General features: G+C 38.8%; 1 protein-coding gene across 2 annotated transcripts in view; it reads right to left on the bottom strand.

Moving 5' to 3' along the window:
* Positions 1-13,276, bottom strand: part of LOC129724307 (uncharacterized) — a 153,349-nt gene extending 140,073 nt beyond the window's left edge. The window contains exons 1-2 of one of the 2 annotated variants that reach the window (XM_055679064.1): positions 13,174-13,276; positions 12,474-12,713 (exon numbers count right to left, since the gene is read on the bottom strand). The gene's annotated coding sequence lies outside the window, so the exon portion shown is untranslated. Of the gene's footprint in view, positions 1-12,473; positions 12,849-13,173 lie in introns of both variants that reach the window. The other variant, XM_055679063.1, reaches the window with a different exon arrangement.
* Between the last annotated feature and the right edge of the window lie 289 nt (positions 13,277-13,565).

Below are 13,565 nucleotides of genomic sequence, written 5' to 3'. Positions count from 1 at the left end.
GGCGACAAATCTCGTCATCAGACTGACCAATTTGTTTAAGGTGATGCTTACTCGGACAATGTCCGGTGAACAGACCTGTTATTGTGCTTAATTCCTTTTTGTTTAAACTAAGCAGTTGCTGGCTTTTTTTCACGTTTGGTGTTATGAAGCGTTTCGACTGGCGTAGCCCTTCAGAGCATATCCAGTTCTCTTGTATTGTCCGATGTTCCCAGGTTTTCAATTCTGCTTGATGACGCTTGATGACACCCCACAGAACGGTTCTGGGCCAATAAAATCGGTACATGACCCCTGTAGAGCTAACGTATCGGCTTTTTCATTGCCTTCCACTCCGCAGTGACCAGGAACCCAGAATAACTTAACTTGGTTCCTTTCTACCAGTTGTTTTAGTGAAAGGATGCACTCCCATACTAGCTTAGAGGTACATGTGAAGGCTTTCAATGCGTTTAGTGATGCTTGGCTATCAGAGAAAATGCATATACTATTGGCATATATAGACGTTAGTCAACGTCAAAATAAAATTTGTACATCTTTTCAGTCTGCGTTCAGACTGCGAAAGATGTTTATGGTCATCAGAAAATTCGCCCAAAATACGAATTACGCGTCTGCGACCAATTTTAAAATTAATTTTCTTATCTGTAAGAAATGTTGAAAGTTCTTAACTAAAAGCTTCAACATTTGCAACGATTACCGCAGTAACTGGAACTTAACCTTTCTTTATAACTGCATTATGAATGTCATAATGGGAAAAATCCACACGTTTTCTTGTAGCCGCATCAAAGCTTGTTTGGTTTATCCTGGCATTTCAGGAAAAATTCACTTCACTTTTACTTCACTAGAGATGTCACTCAAATTTTAATGGAAATATGTCAAAAAAAATTTACACATAAAATACTCTTCTTTATACTTTCGTACCCCTTCTCAAACAAATAAATGGTAAAACTTTTATCGTGATTATATTTCAGGCTTATTTGCAAGATTAGTTCGATTAAGATGTATTTTGAAAGCACTGACTTATTTGATCAAAACATCAATAGTCCAACAGAGTACAAAAAATGCCGACTGACCCAGAAATATAAACCATATGGATTTCAATAAATAAATCGATTCCTACACATCTAGATTACATCACAAAAAAACACTACCTAGCGCTTCTTCAGTATTCATTTTTTATTTTTCATTTTTTCCAATAAACAATCAGCAGCAACTCCAGTAAACAGGAAAGCATCGGAACCGTAAGCGTAACTCATCGTCACTCGGGAACGTATTGCCATATGATTAGCAAACGGAATTCCTAACCTATAAACAATGTTGCACTTATTCCCCATATGATTCATTGTCAGGTCCGGTGGTGGTGCGCTGCCAGAACACAGATTTGTTTGCACATGTATATTAATAAACAAGGGTACCAATTATAAACCAGTGAATTGCGATATTTACTTCATCCGAGACAATTTGTTCGTTCCGAATCGATGTTCAATCAAAGTTTGATTCTTGCTGCAGCATTAATAAATTTTAATCGCTGATTGGCCGATTAATTAGTAGCTAATGAATCTATTTGCAAGATGAGATGTTTTTCTTTGCGTTTCCATTCATGTTCTTGACCTGAAAGCTTATGTGCAGTGATTTGCTCCGGCATTAACCACAAATCATGATTCTGCTGTTCACCAGACAATGCAAGTACCTATGTAAGTGTAAGTCGTTAGCTGTGGAAACAACTTTCCTGTCCATCCTGGTTATAAAATATGATCAGCTAAAATACGTGTCAAAACGAATCTACAATCTCCAGCAGGCGAGGAGTACTTACAAGATCGAATCAAGATCGCTAACCGCTTCGCAATCGTCAATCATTGTAAGTACCTACTCCGGTTAAAGCTGACAAAAAGCAGCAAACACTCCGTCAACCGGAACAGCAGCGTATAAATTATGTTATTATATTCGTACGCTAACTAGTCGGCAGGTATGGGAATTCGATTACCATCCTCGCCTTTGATTGCATCGGGAGGGCTGATCGACGACGCATCGATAAGGAACGGCGTCGGCGGCGGGGCTCTTTCGGATGAGCATGTACACTGTGCTACGCAGGTCGCGGGTTTGTTGTGTCTGTTGGCGAGGCTATGAAAATATGTAGAGCACACAATTTGGCCATTGTCGTTTGTCTGTCAGCTTATGTACTGTGACGATCGCGTTGACATATGACGTTCAATGGCGATTTGCGAAACCACCTTCGGGATCGGTACAGGCTGTACATTTGTTCAGATTTCAAATCAAGCAGATGACATGGCAGTGAGATGAAATCAGAAACATGCGAATATATATGAATGCCAATATTTTTCGAAGTAAACAAAATTAAGCCAGGTATATTCTTTCGTTGCTAAATGTACATTACACATAAATTTTGGTACAAAGCCAATATAAATAAATGCAAACTTAGCCGTACGCACGAGGGTGATTATTGGAGTTAGAACCCGCCCGGAAGCGATACAGTAAAAATACGACTTTAGCGTTTTTAAGTTTTCGTCTTGGTATTAAGCCTGTCAATTGTATTATTTCACACTTTCCAACGCAATAACAAATAGTGTCATAGATAAAATTTCAGTTGCTGGTAATTCTGCAATAACGCAAGAATCCCACGGCGGGAAAATAAACGAAACCCCGATCACAGTCGCACTTATCTCGATGATTCGCATCGATCTACACAGTTGCAATAACTAATCTGATTTATTTACACTAAACACTCGTAATCGCCCATCAGGAGAGCCTGTACAGTGCACATTCGAAATGCCATTACCGCGAACATAATCGCTTACAGTAAATCAAGCCCTTCCGATTTCGAGCGGATTTATTGGTTTGCAATTGCGTTCGCTGGCCGGTACCTCACGTATAAATAAAACGCAATAACGGGTTGCAGTGCATTGAATTGCAGTGTAGCCAGCACCTCGGCCGGTGGGGGTGCTTGGCATCCCGTGTCGCGTTGGGAGTGAGTTACAATCATACTAAAAAGCGGGATACGTACTTTGGAATATCGCGCTAAAAATGTATATTGCATTCTTAGAATCACAACTTTTTACTGAATTAATTTTCCTGTGATTTATTGGAAGTAATCTGCGATATAAATAGCAATTCAAGATTAGATTTGAAAAAAATCAAAAATTTTAGTTCAATTTAAGTTTCCAAATAAATTGGCAATTAGTTAACCTGATAATTAATTAAAATAAAATATGTTGCATGTGATGTGTGACAAGAAATGTTCAATGCCGGTAGTGTAGTATCTTGAACACATAACAAGCTGCATAAACTAATGATCGAGTGCTAATGTGGTTCAAGCATTGTGATTGCTTGTTTTTAATTGGAGGCTACTAGTTACGCACATATTATCGAAATTATTTACTTAACAACACAGACACCAGTTTCCATCTTCGTTAATAGGAAACTGTGCTCAACTAGGGATGTTTACCGTGGCTCTCCGTCATCGGCTGAATTGACACTCACCAGTTGACAAATTATGTAGCCAGTCGTAAACTGATCTTCACAGTAGCTAACGCCGGAGAAACGTAACTCGCAATAGGTGCTGTATTAATAATGCAATTCAAACTGCGTACCGAAACGAATTGCTTAATAGCTTGTTAGTTTGCAGCATACGTTGTCCGTACGAGGTGATCACTTTCCAAACACAGAAAGCTACTCCGAGTAGTTGATGTTTGACAAGATTTTATCACCTGTGCTGACAACAATTGTTGTCAGTAACTCAATACGCATTTGAGAACCAATCGGTGTTACAAAGAAAATTTTCAAATAAATTGATTTTCACTTCAAGATCTATATTATAGAAGAGACGAACATTACTTTGAATAATATTTTGCCAACAGCAGATTTATTGAAATAGTGTGACCTTTTCTATTATTAGTTATTCATTTGTGAAGTCATCTGACACAGAAATAATTTTGAAGATATGTTAAATCTAAATTATATTCCTTTTAAACATGTTAGAATGGTGATCGTCTACAAGAGAGTTGTCCTTTAAGGCAAATTTCGAAATCGAAAGGTTCATAGCTCAAAAGCTGTCATAAATCGAACTGGATTAAACAGCCCATAGTTCATTCTTCTTGGCTCGAGGTACAGGAAGACTCGTGAGCGGAGTGGTCTGCTGTAGTATTGTAGGGAAATCAATTTGTTCGGATAAACGTTTAACAAAGACGTGAGCTGTAGTTTGTCGCTAAAGCATTTCAAGTCCCAGTAGCTCACATCGAGCTTCATATGAGGGCAGGTATTACGGGTTGACGGGAAAGCATAGGACTAAATAGGAATATATCGAGGAAACTTTTACTGGACGGATTCCATTCTAGCGATCCAGTTTGGTTGAGACGGACACCAGACTGTCTAACAAAACTCAAGGATAAAGCGCACCAGCGAACAGTAGAGTGACCGAAAACAGTAAAGATTGAGGAACTCAGTATCTATTAGCCTTCTACATCATTTTATTAAAGTGTGGACGGAATGTAAGCGCGCCATCAAAGTTTACACCAAGGTCGTGGATGTGAGCTACCCGTTAAAATGTATGATTTAGAACGGTGTAATAAAATATGATTGGATTCAGCTTGCGATGAAAGGTAATTACGTTGCACTTCATAGATTTTTGGTGCACCATGCTTCGAACCCGTTGATCAAATGTTGTAGTTTCAGACAGCCGGTAAATCTTTGATTATATTACATATAGTCATGGAGAAAATAATAAATACACTTGTAGTTTTGGTTAATTTTCCATATTTGCGCGCTGATTTAAGTTGTTATATGATGTTATGTTCCGTCATTACGATCTGCAGACACTCTCTTTCTTTCTTATTTGTCAACAGATAAAATTCTTACCCTAGTTACAATTGGTCGGCGCGCGACCAGACCGACTAGACCGACCAGACCGACCAGACCGAACCATTTCGAGTAATCGGCGATCAAAGTTTAACCACCCCGTATGTTTCCTGCAAACTGCTGCAAACAATTTTTGTTATAATACCATTATAAACTGTTCAAATGATTTCGTTTTTTCATGAAAGATAGGTTATCAAATTTAACATCCACTGGTGTTAAAAACTCAATTTTTGGAAAAATGACGCTTGGTTCGGTCTGGTCGTACGCCGACCAATTACCTAATGAACATCTAAACTAAAGCAGGTATTAGACGAAGCAAATATTTGCTATTTTTGGTATGATTTTTATTTGCACAAAATTAAATCTGTATGAAAAAATAGCAAATATTTGCTTCGTCTAATACGTGCTTAACACAGAAAGTTTCTCAAGCAACGCTTGTTTTTATCGTGGAAAGCTTTGAAATGAAATACATCGTAGCAGCTGTTGAAAACACGGCACTACTGGACACTAGAGATGGTTGGGTTTTGGGTTTTCGAAGAAGGAAAATACATGGCATGTTTCCGTCATGTTGCGTGACATCCTTTCAAGGGGTTATATACTATTTCAGTTTTCAAAAAACCGAAAGAAATTTTATTGCATTATCTTCAAATACAACATCTTGAAACATTTTCACAAATTTTCATAAAGATCTGAGCAATCGGAAGAAAGTTAGAGCGATTTGCAGCGCGCCTCACCACGACCGCATAAGCTATACTTGAAATTTTACACGCGATTATCTCGGAATAGTGTTTTCCGAAAAATGACTCTGCCGTGATCCTGATTGCGGGAAAACTACTGAACCGATTTCCTTCATCTTTTTTTTTTAAATTTTCGTTATTAAATTCGCCGGTCCTTGATTGATCGCTTTTTGAAACATACAGTAACATTTTGCCGCAAAAAAAATTTTAATGCCATTTTTTGCGCTCGAAACGTGCATTTTTTGGGAAAAACGTTCCCGTTTGCATTGAAAACTAAATACTCATAAAAGCGATCGTTCAAGGACCAGCACACTTCTAAACTAATGAAATAATATGAGTTTTTTGATTTCGTTTGACCCGCTTGGTCTCTATCAGGATCACCGCAAGCCTCTGCAAAAAAATAGCGTTTCGGGGAAACGGCCATTACTCCAGTAATAATTGGTATATCTCAAAATCAAACGTATTTTGTTGTTGTTGATAAACTGTACTTTAAGAAAAATACCACTTTGATGTAATGAAAATGGTGCTATGCACTTAAAAATAAATTCAGACTTCCCTCATTTTTCTCGACCAAAATGGTATATAACTCCTTAATTCAGCACCAATCATCGAAGGCCTCCCAATCATGTTGCAGCAGCATTGTGTTGTATGGTTTTAAATTGTCAGCGTAAGATAATTTCATAATTTAAAAACCGAATTTACATCGTTCATAAACAGTAGGGAAAAGAATGGTCCGAAGTGACTGCCTTGAGGAACGCCGGATGTAACGCAGAAGGGGGACGAGGTGTAATCAGCGAGTTTAACAGACATCCTAGCTTTGTCAATCAAGTAGGAGCGAAGCCAAAATAGCAGGTTGCCATTAATTCCCATTTTGTCGTATTTTGTCAAAGCAATCTCGTGGTTTACCTTGTCGAAGGCAGCGGAGAGGTCGATATATATAGCGTCTACTTGATGACCGCTTTGAATCTCTCAAGTAAGAAACGATGTTAAAGTAATCAGATTTGTCGTCGTCGAGCGCTTCTACAAGAAATTTTTTTTATAGTCTTAATATTACTCGTGGCACTTGCGATATCCTGAGCAGTTAGATTTTTCACAGAAAACACACTGCAGAACTGTGTGCAAAATAAGTCAGCAATACCCTCGATAGTATCTACTTCAATGCTCCCAATAGTCATGTTAGATGGCAGACCAGATTCTTTGCGTTTTTCGTTCACATAGCTCCAGAACTTTTTGGGATTCACTTTAAGATGATTCTAGTATTACAGTCTCTCAGTATCGGCATTGATTATTGCGAATATTTTCACATCATCTCTACCCAATAAGCGGCATCCAGTGGACAGTACAGTGGAGACTTCGTTGAAGGAAATTGTGAAAAGTGGGGGACCTAAATTGCTCCCTTGTGGAACGCCGGAGAGGTTGGTAAAATATTCCGGCTCTTCCGCACCACGCAGAAACCTAGGTCTCTCAGGTATAATCTTATCCATTTTATTTAATCGCCAGAAATTCCAAGTTTCCCGATCCTGCTCAGGTCGACTCGATCAAAAGCAGTTTTCAGGTCTCTAAACAGTGTCAGTGTTCCGCGAAATGAACGCTTCAAACGTCGCAAATATGCATCACCCCAAGGCGGAAACCGAGTCAGATATCAGTTATTTCAGAGCTGCACTGAGAGAAATGAAGTTAGCTCTACGATAGTCCAAAGCTGCTCGAGAGTGTTACAAATAGGAATAGGGTCGATATACGTATTCAATCTTGCTGGAAAGTACGCCTCCGTCACGTGATTTGCTACATTTTTATAAATAACGGACAATACTGTACGATTACAATTAAATTCAATAGCAACCTATGAGGTAACTAGACCTTTCATTTACAATTACTTTCATAAATATCGGTCCAGCTATCTCTGAGAAAATTGAGTGTTAGTAAAAAGTTGCACATGCACACACATACAAACATACACACATATATACAGAAAATGCTCGGGTCGTCAAACAGAGTCGAGTCCGGGGGGTACTTCAAGGCGAAAAGTCTGAAAACTTGTGAAAAAATCTTGAAAAAAAGTACCCAATATTGTCAATGTCAACAAACAAAGGTGCCTTTTAAACGCTCCGCTGCGCTTCCGTACCTACTTAGATTCCATTGGAACAATCTGACAGTGTGACATTTTTACATTACGATTAATAAACATTCTGATATCCTGGCAGTCTGACAATCTGGTCGTCTATCACCTGGACATTGTTATAGGCTGGCTGTCTGATATTCTAGCTGTCTTATAGTATTATTGCAATATCTATTGACATTATTACAGTTTACATTTTGATACTATATCATTTGGAAAGTTTTTGCTTTTTTACATATTAACATTTTGGCACTCTAGCTCGTGAATTCAAACATTTTCAAAAGGCTGCGGGAGTTTGTGGGATTACATCTAGCAATGAAACTATGGAAAAACTGGTCAGGGTTTATTCGCTTATGTTTCAGTTATTTCTCATCAGATTCACGAGTTTTGACATGAATCGAAATTTTTTTTACGATTAAGTTTTTGTAACCAAAAACAAACGATAGATTGAGATTCACTATTGGAAAATTAGTAAATAACATGGATTGCCCAAAATAAACCGAGCAGCTAATCTCTACCTTTCTTTCCCAGCACAGCCGACATAAAAGTATACAAACGATTTGATTTTGGAAGCGATTTGTTGTTGTTGGTATTTTTGTTGTTCGAGTGCCCACCGGAAGTACAACTGTCAGTAGTAATAGTTGTAAACGTGTTGGAAATGACAGAGAATTCAGAAATAACAAGAGAACTAAAATTATTGGAAAAACCAATTTGAAATGACGATGAATTGAACAAATTTGTCGGTGTTATTACTATTGTGAAACACAATGGCAGTTTTTGGCGCCCCAAAATTATGTAATTGAAGTAGTTGAGATGTTTCCATTCGCAAAAACCAAAGTTGAGTCGAGAACCAATCATTTTGGTCTAGTTTCGCAGCATTCCACCAATCACAAATTCGCTTTTAAAGTTGAGAATAGGAGCATGTGCCGCTTTAAATGCGAAGCATTTTCACAAAATGTTTGTATAATGATTGATTTATCTTTCCAACTGCAAACCAGTGAAAAAACTAACTAAAAGTCATTTAGAAAAGCAGTCAAGAGCTAGCCAATCAGAAGCTCGCTTTCTGTTCTTGATTCGTATTTCAGAGCTATCTTCTAACAATCCCCGCCTCTATTTCAAATTCTTACAGTTTGTCTCAGTTTCGCGATACAAAAGTACGAAAAATGAATCTCGTTTCGTATTGGTATTCAGCGGAATCGGACCGATCACTGAATCACGCAAGCAATACTATAACACGTGTCATTACGTATTGCGGGTCGGAAGGAAGACAATCATATTGTTCTCGTGTCGGATGGCTGCGTGTTGGATATTGCCTATGTGCGACTAGGGGAAAATTCTGTTCGTGCTAACACGTGCAGACACCAGTATGAAATTTAAACTTCTGCTGTGATGACAAACTGTAATGTGATGACACACTATACTGGCCTAAAATTGCATGATGTTGGATGGAGATTTACTAAACAAAATACTAGCACTTCAAATTTCAATTGAATTTTATGTCTCAAAATTTCCAATAGGGTCCTTCAGGGTTTGAACCATAAGCCATTCAATCGTTTAAAGTGTGTACCATATGTTGAGCCATAAAAGGTAGGATACCATTGAAAATGGGATTTTTATGGGGAAAAACTTTGCCTAAAATAGAATAGAGCTATCTTGAACCCCGCCAAAATTATTCGTGATTTACTGCGATGGAAAAAATGCGCTATTTTCATATTCAACAAAATTTATTTGTAATAACCAATAATAAAAATTAAATGAAATTTAGTCATACATTATGAATTTGTATAATCAAAAACTGACTTTTTCGATGAATTGTTTTGCTTTTACGTTGTTTTTTACAACCGTCAGTAGTGCATTTTCAGCGGTCTTTAAATCGACATATTTATTTTCTAGAATGCAATATGACAAAAATTAAAAAATTAGTGACTGCAATAAAATCCAGATTCTCCCTCTTTGTAATTGAGTAATCTCAGGCTTGATAAAATAACGAAACATTGAATCTCATTTAAACATTCTCTCTTCTATCATTTTGAGCAAACAATTATGAATATGATAAACTATTACTGGAGTACATTACTATGAACAGAATTTCACTTTGAGCGAAAAAATTCAACTTTGCTACCATAAGTGAACTCCGACAACATTCATCTTAACCACCTGCCAGCAGCGTTAAAACGACTCACAAAGCGGCCATTCTCGCTCCGCATGAATATAAAAAAAACTCACAGGTTCAGCGCAAAAACCACACAAAATCCGTGCTTAATTAGCATCATCTAGTGTGAACGGATAGCACAGAAATAGCAAGCGAAGAAGCTTTATGCACATGTTCGAAGAAAAGCGGTTTTCCGATTTGATAAATGTCTAGCAAGGTCGACGGGATCGCGTCTACACTTCCTACACTAGAGAGTTGATGAATTTCCCTTCAACGTTTCTAAACTCTTTCACCCGCGCTCTGCTGTAGTGAGCAGCTTCGATCGTCTACTTAACCCTTAACTGTGAAATTTTGGGAATTTGTGATTGTTTTAAGGAGGAAATAGAAATATTCATAGCAACATATTCCAATTTTTCGTTGCAGTGGCACTATTAATTTTGATAACAAATGAAATAAAATAAGTCCGCCATTGGAGGGTTGTCACAATCATATGATGAGATTCCTGATTAAGACGAAGCGTTGTATAAACAGTGACATACGGCAAATTTCACTTTCGGACTTGGCTGGTAGATTCAGTCGAGTGAAAAAAAAGCTAGCGCTCATCCGCAAATGATTCACCACTGCCGGGACACAGTCAGTCAGCCAGTCGGTGGTGAAAAGTGAATGTTGATCTCGTTTAGCCGGTGCAATCGCCGGTGTCCATGTTAATATAGGCGTCACCGTGCCGCCGACGTTCTACTGAAACTAGATAATTAATGTTCGGCCGCTAATTGCTTACTGGTGCGCGTCTCGCGGAAAGTGAACGGACTGATTCTTAATCTCACATGTGCTTATCAAACTTTAACTGATAGGATTAAGAAAAAGCAAAGACTATTTCAACCGGCATGTCTGCGTCTAAATCTGATAAATACAGCCCGATTCAAGAGACATTCTTGTTTAGTAGGAAATGGTCCTATAGAATTTCTTAACCCTTTCCCGCTCATGGTGACTCTAGAGCACCAAGAATTATAATCATCATATCTTGACATAAATAGCGGGGGCCTAGTGTGGTTGGTAACGTCTCCGCCAACCACGCTCGACGCCTGGGTTCGAATCCCACCGCCGACATAGGTGTCGATGGTTGTGAGGTGGTGTGATCCACTCACAACCAACCCAAACTGGTCTAGTTTCAATCCTAGCCGACACCGGGAGATTTTCTGAGGCGAAAAATCTCTGGGATCACGCCTTCCATCGCATGAGGAAGTAAAGCCGTTGGCGCCGGTCCGTTAAAAAACGGGTCGTGAAGTCGCCTCCCTGGGCGTCGGTGATTGGCAACAACAGTGGCGGAACTAGACCGACGGAAAATAAGCGAGAATAAAAAAAAATATCTTGACATAAAATAGTTTGTTGTGCTTACGATTGTTCTATAAACTTTTATATGCTGCCTCAGAGCATCACTGGACATTTTCTTCAAAATACTACAGTTGACAGTAATTTTAGTTAGTCTACAAAGTGTTCAGCTTGAATTTTCTCGTGAAGCTATAAATTTAAATGATAAACCTTGTGAGCGGGAGGGGGTAAATGTTTCACTTCAACAGTGTAAACCGCGTGATAAATACTCTTCGTGTAACTAACAAGAGAAGTATCTACAATTATTCCCGTTACCTAACGTAATTTGTTGCACCACCTTCGAGCCGTCTGTGAAGAGATGCATAACATTCGTCAAAACGTAGAATTAGGTTTGGAACTTAGATTCGTGTTCGCTTGGTGTTAGGTTGAAACTCTATATAAATCACCAACATAAATTCACATATGTTCTCAATCCCGAACATTACTCTGGTAGTAACATCCAGACGTACAGACACCTACAAAACGAGCGTTTTATTGCTTATGACCATTCTATCGAAACCATATGGTACAACATTCGAGCGTCCCGGTGGCGGTTCGAACTCGGCTCTGCTACTCCTGTGGGAATCACTTCATCGTGTTCCAATAACGAGAAGCACTCAACACTTGTGTGACATGCGAAGCGATTGAAACTGTAACTGTTCTTCACGAGAACCTTGAAATAAGGCTAAAACATAAAAATGAACGACTGAATGAAGTTTTCAACATGTGCAGTCCGAAAATGTAGCGTTTCTTTTCATCACCAACGATAATTACGGGATATTTGTAAAACTTGCCAATCACATCGAATTTATCTACCTTCTGGGCAAATGATTGATTTGTTTCTTCCACCCCGTTAACGGAAGCAATTATGATAGAAGCGCTGGACGAGCCCATTCATTCATATCACGTGCGCTCAGAACGGTTTTGTTTACCATGCCAGATGAAGTAACGTTAAAAAATTGATTATTTTTTTTTGCATTTTGAGTTGATAGTACACGAGTTCGCGCAGAAAAAAATGTAGTAGTTTCATATTTCATGACTCTCTAGTACAACTTTAACTAATTGTTTTATTTGTAATTTAAATGTGCTTTATCAACAACTAAAATAAAATCGTAAAAATTTTTAAAGCGCAGGAAAAATTCTCTCGGGATGAATAAAAATTTTCTAATGTTTTATAGGTTGCTTTCATGTTTTATAGGTTGCGTGAATACTAGGTAAATGGGAACTTCTTACTCACCAATATGAAGAAGCAATAAATCGATATCCTTTTTATTATGCTATTAAAAATTCTCCACGTTTCCTTCACTTACAGAAAATCTAATTATTTTCTGCTCTTCTTGTAATTCGCCTAGAATCGTTTCAATAATTTACTTCACACTCGTCTATAGCGACTTCTTTTCAGCAAGTTGTCCCGTTCACTGTCTTCTTTAAACTCTAACGGGACCTGGTGTCCTAATCCTATTTATTCCGACCGGAGCTAAAATTAAATCGACTCCAAATTCACTTGTATACAGAATGCTGGCCGCAAACGTGATCCCCTTTTCGAATGTTGCTTGTTCGGTTCCATTCAGCCAACGCCAAAAACCGCCCCCGTTGGTCCGGATTAATGGAGCTAGCCCAACCAAACAAAAAAAAAATTTCAAAACTGCTTAACCTAGAACAGGCATAAAAACTGCCCCACCGGTTGCACTAATTTTCCACAGCATCCCGTTTTTTTTGGTCTAGTTGCTGCTCCTATTTTTTTACCACTCCTCTCGTAAAATTTATTTGCACGATCACACGCGTTATCTGACCCACAAAAAATTTTGGCGTACGTTGTTATTGTTGTTTCCTAGACCAAAAACACAGCCGCATATACGAAAATATCTGTTATAAATAAATTCCCTGCACCAACTGCGGAGGCACAACACTACAACAACACAACACCGCGAACCTACTCGAGATCCTCGCGAGTAGCGCGCAGCCTGAAGCAATGAACCACCGATCAACCCGCAAGCGCACACTGTATCCGTCAAACGAAGCACGTCCGTTGCTCTCGGAAGTTACCGACCGACTGATTGATTCTCGGCTCAGACTGAACAAGTGATACTCTTCTTGCTCGCGCATCTTACGTCCGCATGTGACGGCGGCGGTGCCGCGCAGATCGCGGACATGGGAAATTTCGAAAATGCATTCTCATGCTCCGCGAGATCGCTTCCGATCAGTCGCTGCTGCTACTGCTGCTGTCTGTCTGTCTGTTTGGGAGTTCGAATTTTTATCATCGACAACGAAACGTAAACAGAGAGCGATCGGTGAGAGATTCAAGTTTCGAACATTCTCTACAGTGAGC

This window comes from Wyeomyia smithii, chromosome 2 (genome assembly GCF_029784165.1).
Source record: "Wyeomyia smithii strain HCP4-BCI-WySm-NY-G18 chromosome 2, ASM2978416v1, whole genome shotgun sequence".
Taxonomy (NCBI): Eukaryota; Metazoa; Arthropoda; class Insecta; order Diptera; family Culicidae; genus Wyeomyia; species Wyeomyia smithii.
The sequence above is the reverse complement of the archived record's forward strand: the minus strand, read 5'-3'. Positions and strand labels throughout refer to the sequence as shown.